A 16,922-nucleotide genomic window follows, 5' to 3' on the forward strand; every position below is an offset into this window, starting at 1 on the left:
ACTGTCTGGCGTCGTTCCCAACGAGGGGGGAATGATCCCCTCACTAGTTCGGACACGAGCTCGTGCTTCTCCTTTAAGAGGAGCTTTCCCAGAGTGCAATTGAAATAATTGGATTTGATCTACTCAAGATAAACTATCTGTTTGGTTTTGTAGTCTTGGAGAGTTAAGTACTCACCTACTCCAAGACCCTAGCCTAAGCTATGTTGGTGTTTCAGAGCCCTAGAAAAATAAAAATTACTAGATGAATTTTAATTAAGCGCTGTGTTATTAAGGCTGTTATTACTCAAATGGGTAAATGGAGATGAAACCAATGGTGTTATGACCCGACTCAACTGAATGCAATCGAATATGATAATGTAATCTTTTCAATTCGATGAATCCTAACTAAAGTAAGGAGAGAGTTTCCATTCACTTCCAACAATGCAAAAAATTGATCATTAAGAGAAAATATAACAAATTCTCTAATGCACTAATTTTATCAAGAAAAACTAATGCAAATCAATTCCAAACCATTTTTTTATTTTTATTTTTGTGTAAATTCAAATCAAAGAAAACTGATCTAAATCTACGATTGATTTTCCAGAATGTAAACTATGCAATTGTAATCTATGCACAATTCACATGAAAAGTATGCAAATGTAATCTATGCACATTTTTCATTCATATTCTGAAAATGAGAATTCTAATTATGCAAATGTGATCTATGCAAAAGAATTCTCAAACACAAGACGATTCTAATGTGATCTAAGAACCAATCAAGTGCAAATTGAGAAAATTGGGTGAGAGTTCCAAAGATCAAAACATAAAAACACTCAAAGGCGATTAACACTCATACACAATTTAGCCCCCCCCGGCGAATGAGGGGGAAATTTTTTTTGCAAAAACAAAAGCAAAAATATGCAAAATTGTGAAAAGACTGAGAGAAACCTCCAAGTAATGACCAAAGGAAATCAAATTAAGAATTTCTCAAAAAAGAGACTCAAAACACCCAATTGATGAAAGCTAAGAGCAGGAACAAGCTTAGGTGAAGATTCTGGACAAGGGACTAATGAATCTGGGCAGAAAAAACTAAGAAAAAACAAAATCTAAGAGCAAAAAAGGCAAAAAAGGAGTTTTCCTAAATTTTTACAGGAAGACGCAGGCAACCCGTTAGCACAGGTGCGGGCCCGCTCTGTGCACACAGCAAAAGTGCGTCCAGGGACGCACTGTGCAGCACTCAGAGGATGCGTCCATCTGAAAAGCTCAAGAAAAACCAAAATAAAACTAATCCTAAGCTAACCCACCCAGAGACAGAATCACAGAGCCAAAACCAGAAAAATAAACCAATTTTCTCAAAGCAAAGTTCACATAAAGGAAAAGACTTTTCATTAATGGAATCCCCAGCGGAGTCGCCAATTTGTCACACGGAATCAGTCAAGGGTGCAGACACGGCTGACCTTCCTAGAAGTCTAAGACATTCTAATGACAAACAAGACAAAATGGAGTGATCTTTCTCTAAATACACCTTTTACAACATGAAAACTACAAGTGTTTAGGCTTACCTTATTCCAAAACGCTGTTGTTGAAGTCCGTTCTTGACGATCCGGATGAGCTCCTCCTTCAAGTCAATTCCTGCAACCACAAACAATCAAACAATTACCAAGCACTTGCATTTCATATAATAAAACATATATTCAACATGCAGACCAAGGAACACATGAAATAACTCATTAACACAAGCTATTGAGAAAAATAAACCAGTTTGTATTAATAACGAAACAAAGAAACTCTTACAACCTGGCCTTGGTGTTGTGCAAGTTCCTCCCAGGGTCCATCAAGGGTTTTCCTCTACTTTGACAAAGCTCACCCTCTTCCAAGTAGAATCAAGTAAAGACAATCTCTCCTTACAAAGGCTCTAATGGAAGACCTAAATCCTGCAGCATTTACCCAAAGAAAATGTATAGCTCCAACCTCCTCTCCTTCTGGCTCAATGCCTTTATTTATAGTGCTGTAAAGAGGTTATTCAGGTCCACTATCAATGGGATCATCCCCCTCTTTGGGTGGGATAGCTCCCTTATTGATGGGATAAGTTCCCCCTTAATAGAGATACATGAACCAACTGGAGGCGCATCCATTTCATCAAACCGACCTCTAGAATGTTCTAGAAGTAACCACAAGTAACTTTTTCAAGATAAAACTCGCGCATTTTGCCTTTTACAGAGGGACGCACATGTCCCTTAACATACAGAGCGTCCATGGACGCAGATTTTGTGAACATGGTCAGCGTCCCCGCAGGTAAGGCTAGAGAGAACCTGCGACCCCAGAGATAAACATAGTTTTTACAAGACTTTCTCTCTTCTTTGAGTTTGAGATGGATAACAGAGGCATGAGACTTGCCTAAGAGGGTAGCATGACTGTTGATTTGAGCCATACTAACTGTAAGTAGTCAAGGTGACATTTTTTAGTGTAACAGGAGGCTGTTTTGACTAGGTTTGACCAAGTTTGGAAGGTTGAGTTTTTTTATTATTGACTGAGATGATTTGGGGGGTTGTTGACTCGTTAGGGCACCTTTGACTCTTGTTGACTTTGACTAGAAATTGCAAACTTTGACTTTGGATCATATTTGACTTTTGGGCTCATCTCTCATTGGATATTGGTTAGTTGAATTGGATAGTCAAAGTTGTTGACCTTTGACTCTTTGTTGATGAATTGGAACATTGTATCTCTCTGTTGAACATTTGATGACAATCTAATAGAAGAAGAATTTTGAAAGGGTTTTCCCCCTTGTGGGATTTTTCCCTGGTCTTTGACCAAATCTTGTGTCTCTCTTGTTTCATGTTCTTGGTTGTCTTCTATTGCATTTGAATTAATGTTCTATCTACAATTGCTTGCTATTATTGGAAGATTGAATTTATTGGAAACATAATTTCTAATTGAAGAGAATCGATGTATGTGATTGTGCTAAGCATAGAACACTGGAAAATTAACATTATATAGGCTAAATTTGTTTCTAAGGAGGCCAAAAATTGATGCCCTTAGTATCGATTTCTAACAATTACCCACTTCTAAGGAAAATGGAATTTGATGGAGAGTTATAATGATTCCTCCACTAGGACCATTCATTACATGTTATATAATGAGTAACATATGCAATTGTCAACTAGATAGCTTTCAAAATTAATTTTCAACAAATTAGGGTATAACAAGCATATTCTAGAAGCAACAATTCCATACATTAGAAAAAATTCAAAATAATAATCTTCAACAATAGGCACTTACAAGATAGCATCTAGTATATCTATCCATTCACCAAAGAAATATCTCCAAAGACAATCCAAAATAGCTTCCAAACATCAAAATGCATCCAAGATATTCCAATAGCCAAAAAGAAACAAGTGTGAGTTCCTTCAAGAGGTTCGAATTCTCCAAGTGTGATGATGATGAGAGAATAAATGATCTCTCTCTAATATATAGATGTCCAATGGCCTCTAATTTTGGCATACTAGCACCTCAAACAATAAAATAATGGGAAAAAAATAAGCAAGGTCACAAGCCGACCTTATAGCCAATGTAGAATCATAATAAATCACCCACAAGAGGGCCGAAATGCTGACGTCATGCAAGCATAGGCCTTTTGGAGGCATGCATTAGGCTCCTCTAGTGCCAAACTAAGTGAAGAGGACTCCAAAAAACATGTTCTAGGGGTTGACCCCTAGATCTCCATGCAAATCATCATGTGGGCCCCAGTTCTGTGTTTGGGGCACTGTTGTCGCACGGATTGACACGACAACGCTCAGACCGGGGGCTGTCACTCTGATCCCCGATCCCTCCGTTTAAGCCTGTCTCCCGCGGCTAAGGGGGGTAGACCCTGTGAGATGATGTGACCAACTGTCGACCAGTTGGTTGGGAGACACGAGATACGATGTAAAAAGCACTCGATGGATTTGATTAACTTAGCAGACCAGTGCCTTAAGAGATTGTTATTAAAACGATTACTTGTTAAATGATATAAGAATATGGATCATGAACAACAATCATCTATCATCGGCTAAATCACAATGCTCTTAGAATGACCAAAACGATATCCAACAATTGAGAATTTTCAAAAAATAAATGCTTTAAACCACCACGAATCATAAACCATTAACCAGATATCAATTTCGCATCTCGACCTGAAAATCTAGATCTCAGCATGAAAGATATGACAATTCCCGAAAATGACTGGATCTGACAAAGAGAATTTTCCACAAATTTTTTTTTTATACTTTTTCAAAATTTTTTAAATCTTTTTTCAATTTTTTTTTTTTTTTTTTTTTTTAAATCAAAATAAAACAAAATTTTAAAATCTAATTAAAGTTGAATCTAAAACATAAAGTTAAAATCTATATAATTACAAACTAACAATACACTATAACTAAAAACTATATATAATTTTTTTTTTTTATTAAATGAATCTTTTTTTATTTTTAATTTTTTATTTTTCATAACAAAATCTAAAATTAAAATCAACTCAAAATGAAAACTAAAATTACAAAAGTTTTGAAAAATACTAAAACTAAAATCGAAACTTTGAAAAGCTAATAAGACAATTTTTTTTTTTTTAAAGTTTTAATCTGATTTCCAAATGAAACTATTTAAAATGCGACTAAATAAAAAAAAACGAGATTTTAAATAAACCCTAAAAAAAGTAACCACGTAAATTGAAAGCGTAGAGAAACCTTAATGTGATGGATGACGACGGCGAATAGAAACACGAATCGGTTCAAAATAAAACTTACCTGAGGGTTTGCAGACGGAACCATAAACGATCATAACCGATGAAGAAAAAAGATGCATGAGGCTTCCGCTGGAGAGAACGATTCGTCGGAGAATACTTGGCCACTTAAGATTAACCGCACCTGATGACCACTCGTAGAAACGCACGGTCACCCTCTTACGCTGGACGAAATGACGTGCTGCTGCAGCGTTGATGAGATTTTTTTTTTTTTTTATTTGCGGGTACAGGTATCGTAAAACCCAAAAAACGCTGAGCCGGTGGTGAGCATGGCAGATAATTTCGAACGTTTTGCAAGAATTGCACACTGGTAACTCGCTGGACACAGTGAAACGATGCCCAGCACGTACCCTTCAGCCTCAAATCCGAAATGCGTGAGACATACTGAACGCTAAGGGTGAATCGTTGGTTGTTTGGCCATTCCACCAAAATCACGCTTACGCTGTCTCGTTCAAAGCCATCATTTCCGCGCGTGGGTAGATACACGTTGAGAGCTGATACTTGACGGATATGAGACTTCTTTTTCAACTGGCGGATGACTGTGGACTGAGAGCCGGCGGATCTTTGTGCGTTTTTTGGAGAGCGATAATATTGTTTGCCAATGCTGAATGTGTTCAAAACACAACCCTCAGATTCACTTTGCGTGAAAAATATGGTCCCTTCCCCGATTTTGAGAGCTGCAACGATTTTGATTTGCAGACGCGATCCCTTTTTACTGCGTTGTATACAGGTGACATCCAGAAGGAAGGCACAGCTTGAAATCGACGGTTTGATAAAGTCTCAACAGTTTCTCTAAATCGCGTGACCCATTATTGCAAAGAGAAAAACCCTATGCCTCCAATCACAAACAAAAACCCAATTGAAAAATCTGTGTGAAGCAGAAATTTAAAACCCTAGGACGAAGAAAATTGAATGTACAGATTTGGCCCCTTAACAGCCAGATTTCAGCAATAGGCACATAAATATTTTAAAGAAATAAAGATTCTCAGATTTTCACTGTGAAGAACTTCAGAAAATCTCTCATGCAAATTTAAAAAAAAATAAACCGAATGATAGACCCAGGATCAAATCCAACTGGGCTCAACACAAAATGCTTGCGGGAGTTGGCTGGTTCAACCGAGAACTTCCCCGAACGCCCACAAAATTTCCTTCAATGATGTTTTCTGCACAGCTCAAAACAACTGTCAATAAAGAGGGCAAAAAATGCTGCTAGATCTCAGGAAGTAATAGAGATACCTGCCATTACTTCAGAAACCCTAACAGCACCCAAACCCCAGCAAGTGAACAAGATACCTGTGCTCACAATACTCTACAAAAAGCTATTATTAACGGCTGAAAATAACATATGCAGAAAATGAAACAATCTCACAGCATTTTAAGAGAGTAATACCAGCAAGATATGGACCCCAAAGTCTTCTTTTATTAACCAGAAACAGATTTACAAGAGAGCTTCTTCAGTATCAGACTCACAGATCCGATGAATCTGAAATGACCACCTAAGACTCTATATAAAGGAAATGATCCCAACGGCTAGTTCGAATGATCCATGTAGAAATGATCTTGACCGTTGATGAGGATCAAGACATCTCTTGATCTCATCCGTCGATTTATTCAATTAATTTTTTATTATTATTTTTTAAATTTTTAAATCTTTTTTAAAATTTTTTATTTTATTATTATTTTTTAAATTTTTACATTTTTTAAATTTTTTATTATTTTTTATTTATTTCATTTTTTAAATTTTTAAATTTTTTATTATTTTTTATTTTATTTCAATTTTTTAAATTTCTTAATTTTTTATTTATTTTATTATTTTATTTCATTTTTTAAATGGATCATCGAACTAAGCCTTCGGAAACATCACCTAGGACCTAGGACTTAGGACTCATGAGGGGATTTAAAACATTTTCAACCCTCAAGACACATTTCATGATGACTTTTTACAATTTACATCTCAAGGGGACAAACCCACTTAATACAGACCCTCACAAAACACCCAGTTCTGCGACACAACTATAATCTAGCAGATCAACACACTAGGATTCTCCTAAAGTTCTAATGACAAAATCCATCCCGGCTTTGTGGTCAGGTCTGAAGGAAAACTCTGCCGATCCATGGATCGGTGAGACAAAAAACCTTCCGGGACGTAGATTACCACTAGAAAGTTAGGTCCACCTAGGAAATTCACATACACGACTCATATCTGCTAAGATTATTTACAATTAATACATGCAGACTGGGTTTACAATTAGATTGATCAAGCTGCTGATGACTGCAGGATGGCACGGAAACGCTGATCAGGTGCTGCTCCTTTTTGCAAAGAAAAGGGTGGTGTACTGCATGGGTAGTTGACCAGTAGTGGTCAACAGGCACAAAATGGGTCTGATGGGTTTCTTGGTGATATAATATCCTGATTCTGCTCCAATGTTGAGGGATCAGAGGATGGTGCTAGCCCTCACATGTCTCAAACTATAGAATTTGTCATGTCCCTTCTCAAATACATTTGTAACAAGGTGCTGCTACACAATTTTGCACAATTTTAGCTAAGGAAGAGAACCCATCATTTTCGACTTAGGGACTTAGGAGGCAATTTGACTTTATTTGGTTGCTAGTGGAATGTGGGGGCCACCCACATGGGAGTTCGAATTAGCCCATTCAAATAGCTTGGAGGGAAAGTCGAATAGGTGGATGGAGGGACCCACATGAGGTTAGGGAGGCCCAAGGAGTTATAAGGAGGAAGCAACACTCATTTTGGATTCATTATTACACTTTGCAATCAAAATTACTTGATTGTTCGCTCTATTGTTTAGCTGAGTCAACCGGCTGTTTAGCCATGAATCTCTCAAGCGGGAGATTCAACCTCTACTTCAGGGGACCATCCATGCCTGCCCTAGAGAGGCAGTTCCATAAGTATTTCAGGAGTTCCGGGAGTGTGTTACAGCACTACCATTCAGCCACAACAGGGAGTGCATATTTTTGGCTAGCTGGGGAATACACAGGGGGAGTTTGGAGCTATCAATGATCAAGCATTTGCCAAGACAGTAAGAGGATTGAGAGACCAGGAAAGGGCCAACCTTTCTTGTGAGTTTCAGAGTCAGCAGAGCCAACATCCCAGCAGTTCAAATTACTGGGCTTGGGGACAACGAAGAGGGCTAGTCTAGCAATTTCATGGAGCTAAGGAGCAGGTGCCATAGGTCGGAAGCCCATCTGGGAAGTCCGAGGATTGATAGCAGAGGTTAGCCCAACACTTTGGGGCCATTTCCAGGAGGATTTACAGGCAGATTCCAGCGGGCCAAGTTTTCCAGTTGCAGCTAAAGCTGGGCTCCATGGGGGTCGAATTTCCGAAATCTAAACTAGCCAAATTCCTTTCTGGGTTTTTCTGGGTTTTGGGCAAGGATCACACTCATAATTTTATAGAATTTTCTGGCCAGATCTATGGGGCAAACAGGGGTCCCAACTGAGCCAACAGTTAGAGGAGCCAAGGGGAATTTGGGCCAAATTTCCGAGGTCAACATTTTGCAATTCCTTCGTGGGTATTTTTGAGTTTAGGCCAAGGAGCAAGGAGCTGAAATCTCATAATTTTCTGAGCACGAGAAGCAGTGATTCCAACCCTTCGAAGTCAGCGAACAAAACAGTTTTCTGGGGCAGCGCAGTTCAGTTTGGTGCAGTAGTTGTAGCAGCCTTCAATTCAACATTTTTGCACTTGGGTTTTATCATGCTTGTCCATTGAGACAAGCCCAGGTGCACCATTCTATTTTACTATTGTATTTGCTCCTGAAGAAATAATAAAATGGCTCATCAGTTCTCTATTTCCAGTGTTTCCATGAGTGCTTAATGTATATTTTGTTTCTCTGATTGCTGGATTGTTTACATGCTTTGTATATCACTTATATTCCTGTTTAGGAACATTACAAAATTACAAATTGTTTTAAAAGGTGACATTCTATAGATAATACTCTAAACAAGAAAAGTCCAAAGTCGATATAAAAAATTAATAGGCATTTCCAAGTATAGAAAGAATAGCAAAAACAATTTATCATCATCTTTTTTAATGCACAGTCTAGAAGTAAGAGTCCAAGGGTCTTAAACATTGAGAGAGTGTATTCAAGAGAAAAAAAATCATTACAATTCAAAGCAATGAGTTGGTGGGCTCGAATCGGGTTGTATTTACCAAACACTTCTGCCAGGTTTTGTATAGTCTTGAAGGGTTGTGCCACGACAACCATGGCTCTAGGAAATGTAACTAATAATAACGAAACTCATTACGATTGATGATGCTAGTGAATAAACCATGGTGTGAATTTATGATAACAAATTGTTATTAGAAATAAATCTCTATGATAATGATTGCAATATATGTGATAGGCATAATATTGATAATTTCGCTGTTGATAACCTATATGCTTGCGATTCCTATGCATATAACAAACCTTGCCATTAAAAAATGAATATTTGGGTAACATAAAGCAATGTTGCAAACATTGGCATCGGGATAAAATTAGCAAGGGTCTGGAAAACCAAAAAATCGTAAAAATCACGAAAATATTAGTAAAAATTGGAAAACATCGGCAAAATTAAGATACCACCTAAATATAAGAAAATATCTGAAAAACATTGGCTAGGCCAAAAATCCGTGAAATCGAGATAAAATAGCTGCAAAATCGAGATGTTTGCAACACCGACATAAAGTTAGATCTCTCTTTCAATCGATCAAGATTCTATATATGCATGTATGGATGGATACATCTTACCTTTATATTTTTATTTTTTAGGTACCTGCTGATGGACTACTCATCAAAGGCCATTCACTTTCCATTGATGAGTCTAGCCTTACTGGTGAAAGTGAACCTGTAAGTTAATCGTTCCTGAATTACTTCACTATATGGTTTAATTAGTATTTTGATGTTATGTATCTCTTCTTTCGTGTGACTTTTATTATCCATATCATGGAGAATTTACCTTTTCGTGTGCTTTGTCAGGGATGTAAGTCTATCATCTAGAGACAATATTGTATCGAATAGATTTTCTTATATACATCAAGTGAAGTATCAATTTGAATGGTCATCTTCAATAACTTGTAGACCGATAGTTATCCTTGCATGCCCTAGTACTAAATTTTTCAATGGTACAGGTAATTATCGCTTAATGCGAATGTATATCTGCGTTTTCAGGTGCTTAAAGATTCAATGCATCCATTTCTTTTGTCTGGATGTAAAGTCATTGATGGGCATGGAATAATGTTGGTAAGGAAATATCTTTGCTTTATTTTCATCTCTTAATGCAAATTGGTTAAGGATGTTCACACTGTTCGAGATTTCCTACTAGGATAGGATTAAAACTTTTATTTATGCTATTTCCAAGGAAAAGCCATGTAATGTCCATAATATGCTTTTAGCTAGTTTCAATACTGGATGTTTAGCAGGAAAAAAAATGATTTATATAGGTATGAACATAGGTGTTAGATATTGTATCCAAGATATTCATTTTTAAGGTTTTCACCTTGGCAAACCACTAGGAAAGTACCCCACCAATCTAGAAGACACAATAACTAGTGATAAGACTTAATCCCTTCATGCAATGATCAAACTAGTCATTATAATTTTTTTCTACGACTCTCATTATTGTCTTTTATGCTGCTATTTAGTGTATAATACCGGTGTTAAATAATTTATGCTAGAGTATTTTAGTATGTAGTATTGCTGTCATTAATGATGACTATGGCTGTTATTTAATGTTTAGTTACTTCCATTGGTGTTTTGGATGGATTCTTATGGAGGGCTGTACCAAGGATGATGAGGAAACTAATCTGTAACAAATATTCAATTATGTTTGTGTCTCAGGTTTTAGAGGCTAAGGACCTTCTCCAATTGGTTGCTTTACATTGATCATTTATAGACCGTGTGCTTATGAAAAGCTCGGCCACTCTATGTTGATCAGTGTCAAACATTGCATTACTGATTTTGTATTTCAACTTAATTAGATGTGCAAAAAAATTTTATTATCTTAATTTTGGACCAGGTCACAGGTGTTGGCTTGAATACTGAATGGGGTCAGATCATGGCTGCTACAAGTGAAGATACAGGAGAGGAAACTCCCTTACAGGTGTCTTGGTTTATAATGTACTTTCAAAGATCTTTTTTTTTTTCTTTTTTTCGTGGCATTATTTTCCTTGCATTTCTTCAGTGATTTCATATAGTTCTTTTACTAAATGCATTAGATTTCATGTTTCAGGTTCGTTTAAATGGAACTGCTACTTTCATAGGGAAGGTTGGACTAATTGTGTCAGTTTTAGTTTTTTCCGTTCTTTTCATACGGTGAGTCAGAGGAAATAAGTCCCCATCATGCTTGGTTCATTTGCTTCCCTATACAGCACATGCATCTTCATTTGTTGCTTGTGTTTAATATTTGAAATTAATCTCCCTTTTGCACGTCTTGGCCTATATGCAGTTACTTCACAGATAAGTACAACAAACATCAGAAAGCAAGCGAAGTGGCTTCAAGCTTATCACAAATTTTTTCCATCGCAGTAAGTACCATTTGCATTAATTCGGTTGAGCTGTTTTGAATTAAGGATAAAGTATGATTTGTTTCATTTCATGGAATGTTTTCATAGTTTTGTGAAAATTGATATGGATTACAAGAAATTTTGGTTACAGCCACAAGTCTAGAAATGATGAAGCTCCCAGGAAAACCGTTGTCTTTGTAAATCCTTGTTAACTTCAATCAATATGTATATAAAGATTAAAGAAATCTATGTGCAATGGAAGGATTTGAGGTTGGTGAAGAAATGAACTTGATGGGTCCTGTTACCTCCTGGGAGGTACCCTAATACTTTCATGTAGTGTGGAAATAGTCTGCAAAAAATCCCGATTTAATCCTAAAAACACGATTTTTTGAACTAAACGATTTAATCCCCCAACTGTTTGGCGACTTTTTCACAAAGGAAAAAATCACGATTTTTTCCTTATACTCCCGATTAAATCGGGAGTCGACCCAAAAAGTCTTCCTCCCTTCCCAAGCCGTGGATAAAGAGGCTGCAAAGGTGAAAAAACTATAAATTGAAGCTTCCATCCATGCATTTTCAAGTTATTGCATTGTATTGTTTGTCATACTTCTTGCGAGCCTAGCAGTCTCATTTGTAATCTGTTAGTTTTGAGGTTAAGATATGTTTTTGTTTTCCAAGGAAAAACAAATCTTTATACTTCATATTTCTAGTTAGAAAGCGAAGTATACATTGGCTAAGCCTCCAGGATTTCAGTGATCCAGACTCTAACAGCCACTGCCCCTTCAAAAGATTACAAAAGTACCAAAAGGATAGGCATACAACAGTCTTCCATAGAAAGAACTCCACACCATCAAAAACATTGTTACAGTTATTGAATGCTTCCAGGAGAAACAACAAAGAGGGGGTCATGAAGATCAAATAGCAACAACCTGTCCAAAAAAAACAAAACTAGTGCCTCAAAAAAGAACCCATTTTTCAGACAGGAACAAAGTACTTGTGAAATCTTGTGACAACAAAGATCCTTCTTGCAATGAGAGCACATTTTGAAAGGGAATCTTCTTTAGTGGTGAATTCCCTGTAAATGTGGAGAAAGGTTATGTATCAGAAGTGGCTTTTACCTCCAAGAGTTTTTGAATAATAGATGCCAAGGCTAGGTTAATAATACGACATCTACTGTTTTCTCAGAAAATAAGCAGCTTGGATTCACCAAGCGTTAATTTTCACATCTACTGTGATACTAACTGTTAATTTTCATTGGACCTACCACCCGACACCTTATTACCCAAGCAGATTACAATCTACTGAATGAATGCATGACGTATTTCTTAATACAATTAGTAGAAACAAAAATTAAAAGGGGAAGAGGATCTGAGTGACTGATTACTTGATGACTTTTAGATGACTCATGATATACATTTATTATATTTTTTGTTGATATTTTGACTCTTGAGAGTTGAGACTCGGACAGGACTCAAAATTCAGGAGTTGATTCACTATTTTGATATGTGATGTAGCATTAGACTTCATATACATATTATATATTAGCTTTCTTTACATGTTTATGTGGAAATGAATTTATTTGATGTTGTGGATACTTTGGATGTTAAAATAAAATAAAAAATGAATAATTTTGTGTTTTATTTATTTATTTATTTTTATTTTTTTTAATTTTGCCGACTTTTTCAAAAAACTCCAGACTTTGACGAGTTTTTCAACTTTTGGACCCTTGTCGAATTAATCCCGACTTCGACTTTTTCCACATTGCTTTCATGACAACATAATTGTAAGACCAGAGAGATGCATGTCTAAAGCCTTGTAGACCATGTGCTGATTATGTATACGGTATCCGAGGCCTATGATGGTTGACCATGCCCAGTCACTTTAGCTCTATTCTCAAGTCCTTTAGTCCTGGATAGGATTGGAGGCCTTGAGATGGACACATGGTTTAAGGTAGCCATTGGTTTTATAGGCGTGATCGCACTATGCAAAGTTTCTCCAGCCTGTTTGTAATATTCCTGAAAGAAAAAATAACAGTGATATCTAAACATGTAATAAGTACAACTGGAAAAATAGAAATCAAAGTACCCAATCTAGAACACCAATAAATAGGAGCAGAACATTTGAGCCATTTTATTAATATGGGGAAAACATGAGTACAAGTATGAGAACAATGGAACCCAGGCTTGCTATGCAAGCCATGTAAACCTCAGGTGATACAACTTTGATCCGGAGGAAATACTGGCCCAAACTGGTACTGTGCACTCCCCAGAAAATTACTCTTGTTGTTGCTAGAATGGAACTGAAGATTTTGCTTTGAAAAATACCTGGATCACCATGAAATTGTAGCCACGGACTTCGCTCCAAACCCCCAGAAATACCGAGAGACTCCAAGCCAAAACTAAACCCACAAAGTGATGCAAACTTGCCAACTAACCAACAATACACCTTGCTATAAGAATGAGGATTTCAGGCTTGAACGTCATGTCCCTTCTCCAATACATTTGTAACAGGGTGTTGCTACACAATTTTGCACAATTTTGGCTAAGGAAAGAACCCAACATTTTCGACTTAGGGACTTAGGAGGAAATTTGACTTTATTTGGCTGCTAGTGGAATGTGGGGGCCACCCACATGTGAATTCGAACTAGTTCATTCGAATGGCTTGGAGGGAATTCAAATAGCTAGATGGAGTGGCCCACATGAGGCAAGGAAGGCCCAAGGAGATAAAAGGAGGAGGGAGCTCTCATTTGGATTCATTTGTACACCTTGCAAATCGAAATTATTTGATTGTTCACTGTGCTGTTTAGCTGAGTCAACTGACTGTTTAGCCACGAATCTCTCAAGTGGGAGATTCAACCTTTCCTTCAGGGGACCTTCCGTGCCCGCCTCAGGGCGGCAGTTCCATAAGGATTTCAGGAGATGCGGGAGTGTGGTACAACACTAGCTGTTGTCACACGATGTGTCTAGGCAGCGCGACGATGCTCAGGGTAAGGGCTGTCACTCTAATCCTTACTCACTCCGTTTAGACTCTCTCCTAGGCAAGTCAAGGGGGGTAGTCCCTAAGGTGAATGAATGGGGTAGCCTGTGGAACATGAGCTCTAGGAGATTTTAATGATGGACAACCTGACGAATGTAAAGAAGTCTCGGCTAAATAAGACACAATCACGAGATAAAAATAACTACAAACCAGTGCCTTTAATATTTGCATTAACCATAGACTAAATAAAACAAGTTATCCAGAACAATTTTCCAATATGTGACGAATGGCGACAATCAGGTATGATCAATATAAATGCCCAAAACTGTATCATGCAAGAGATTCTAGATTTAAAATAATTTTCATTAATGACCCAGATCTAGAGTTTAATTAACTTTCTCCAATAATCAATATGATTTAAAACGTTTATCGCACTTGACAATAGAGAAAAAATGCATTTAATCACCAAATAACACTAAGGAACTTCAAATTTAAATTTTAATTTTGCCTTAGGCAATAACTTCAATGTGATGAATAAAGAAGTCGAACTAAATCAAAGGGGTTAAATTTTAAGATTTTAATGGGCCATAGGCCACATTAAAATATTTAATGTAAAAGCGCAAATCCCTTTAATTTAATTCCTTCATTACAAGAGAAATTTTTCGGATTTTTTAAATGTTTTAGATTTTTTTTTAATTTTTATTTTTTAGATTTTTTTTTTTAGAAATTTTTAAATTTTTAGATTTTTTGACTTTTAGGATTTTTCTATGAAATAAAAAATAAAATCAAACAAAAATAAATAAAAAATTCATAAATCAAATACAATATAAAATCGAATCTCAATTTAAATTGAAAACAGAAAATAAAATAAAAATAAAAATCCTAAACAAATTGAATTTTATATGAAACTTACAAAATATACATACGCTGCCCCTAAACTAAACAAAACCTAAAAGTAAATACAAACATATGAAAATCAATAAAAAAAAAATCGAATATGTATGCTTGTGGTTTTGCAACTGCAGGTCCGACGGTAGGAGAAAAGACTCAGCGTTGAGGGATGCAGCTCCGGTGTGTGACTTCGACGTTCTGGCAGCGTGGAGAGGTGGAGCTGGTAGACAGCGCGGGAGTGATGAGGAGCAACGGACAGCATTCGACGCAGGTTAAGAGGGAGTAGGCATGCGTGGAAGCATTTGCGGCTCTGCTGAATGGAGCAAAAGGAAGATGCATAAAGGGTTGAGGGTCGATTAGGAAGGGAGGACAGATTCCGTTTTCTTTTGCAGGTTTTGCAGGTCGAAGAGCGAGAGGAAGGAGGGATGCTGGAGTGAAGCACGACGAGGTATGCTAGTGGAAAACAGTGGGAAGCGTAGGGATGTTTGTTGCAGGTTTGGACAAGGAAGGGTTTGCAGAAATAGCGAAAGAGTATGAGCGATGGGAAGCTCGGATGGTAGATGAACAGTAAGAAAGGCAGTACGCAGGGAAAAAATGCAGAGCTGGAGGGGAGCAATGGGAGTAAGGGAATGCAGAAGAAGGTTTGTAGGTGGACAACAACGAGGAGGAGTTAGCAGGCTGCGGGCTTTGCAATTTTTTTTTTTTTTCGAAATGCACAGTGAAGGAAAACCCAACCAGCAAATCAATCAGAAAAATGGTAGCCCTGAAACCCTCATGAAATGTCCAGAAAACCTTGATCAAAATGTCGTACTTCTGCTTCAGATTTATTAGTGAAACCCTTAAAAAATTTCTAGATTAAAAAAAATTTTGAAATTTAAACCGCTGGACTGCAAAACGATGAATAATATTACTGCAAAATGATGTTGATGAACTCGAGAGATCCAGATCTCAGCTTCCAGGGCCTAGATCTAGACTCTACACAAATATTTTATTCAGATTTGTAGCTGCAAGACAACAAGAAACACCCAAACGATATATACAATGATAAAATTAAAACCCAATTCAAAAAACCAAAAATAATTTACAGATCTATGCACAGAAATGACAGATCTATCAGATCTAGGGAGTGTGAGTCCAACTCCGATCCTAGATCTGATAATCTAAGGCTCTCAACAGCGAGATTTATCAATTTAGCACATAAAAAATTAAAAAAAAAAATTAAAGTTTAAAGGAGGTGCTGAACTCAACCCTTCATGCGTCACCCAAAAAAAATATCTTATGATAAGCCCGGGATCAAATTAAGCTAGGCTCCTCAGAAAACATGGATCGGGAGTTGGCTGGTCCAACTGAAAACTTTCCCGAACGCTCGATGATCTAAAAATCAAGACTTTCCTGCAAAACTCAATTCAGCCATCAACATAGAGCGAGAAAACAATAATAAAACTCAGACAAATAGAAATACCTGCTATTACGTTCAGAATTTAGATTATTATTCAAACCCCAGTGACTGAGCAAGATGCCTGTAATCAAATCACTTTTCAGAAGCTATTATCAATGGCTAAAAAGAAATTACGCATGAAAACAATACATCTTATAGTATTTCCATGAAGAGTAACATCGGCGAAAATTAACCCCAAAGTCTTTTTTTATTATCCGGATAAAAATTACAAGAGAGCTTTTCGCTTAGCACACGATCAAAAGATCGGATGAATTGATTGACAAATGACCTCTTATTTAAAGATAAATCCTCCAACGGCTAGTTTGAGTGATCCTCGTCAAAGCAATCTCGACTGTTGA

At 37.0% G+C, this 16,922-nt stretch overlaps 1 pseudogene; it reads left to right on the forward strand.

The window, feature by feature from the left end:
• LOC149228755 (calcium-transporting ATPase 5, plasma membrane-type-like) overlaps positions 1–16,922 on the forward strand; it is a 396,645-nt pseudogene that overhangs the window by 125,207 nt on the left and 254,516 nt on the right.

Source organism: Pinus tabuliformis, chromosome J, assembly GCF_031772625.1.
Source record: "Pinus tabuliformis cultivar Carrire ecotype Pingquan chromosome J, CPIR1, whole genome shotgun sequence".
Lineage (NCBI taxonomy): Eukaryota > Viridiplantae > Streptophyta > Pinopsida > Pinales > Pinaceae > Pinus > Pinus tabuliformis.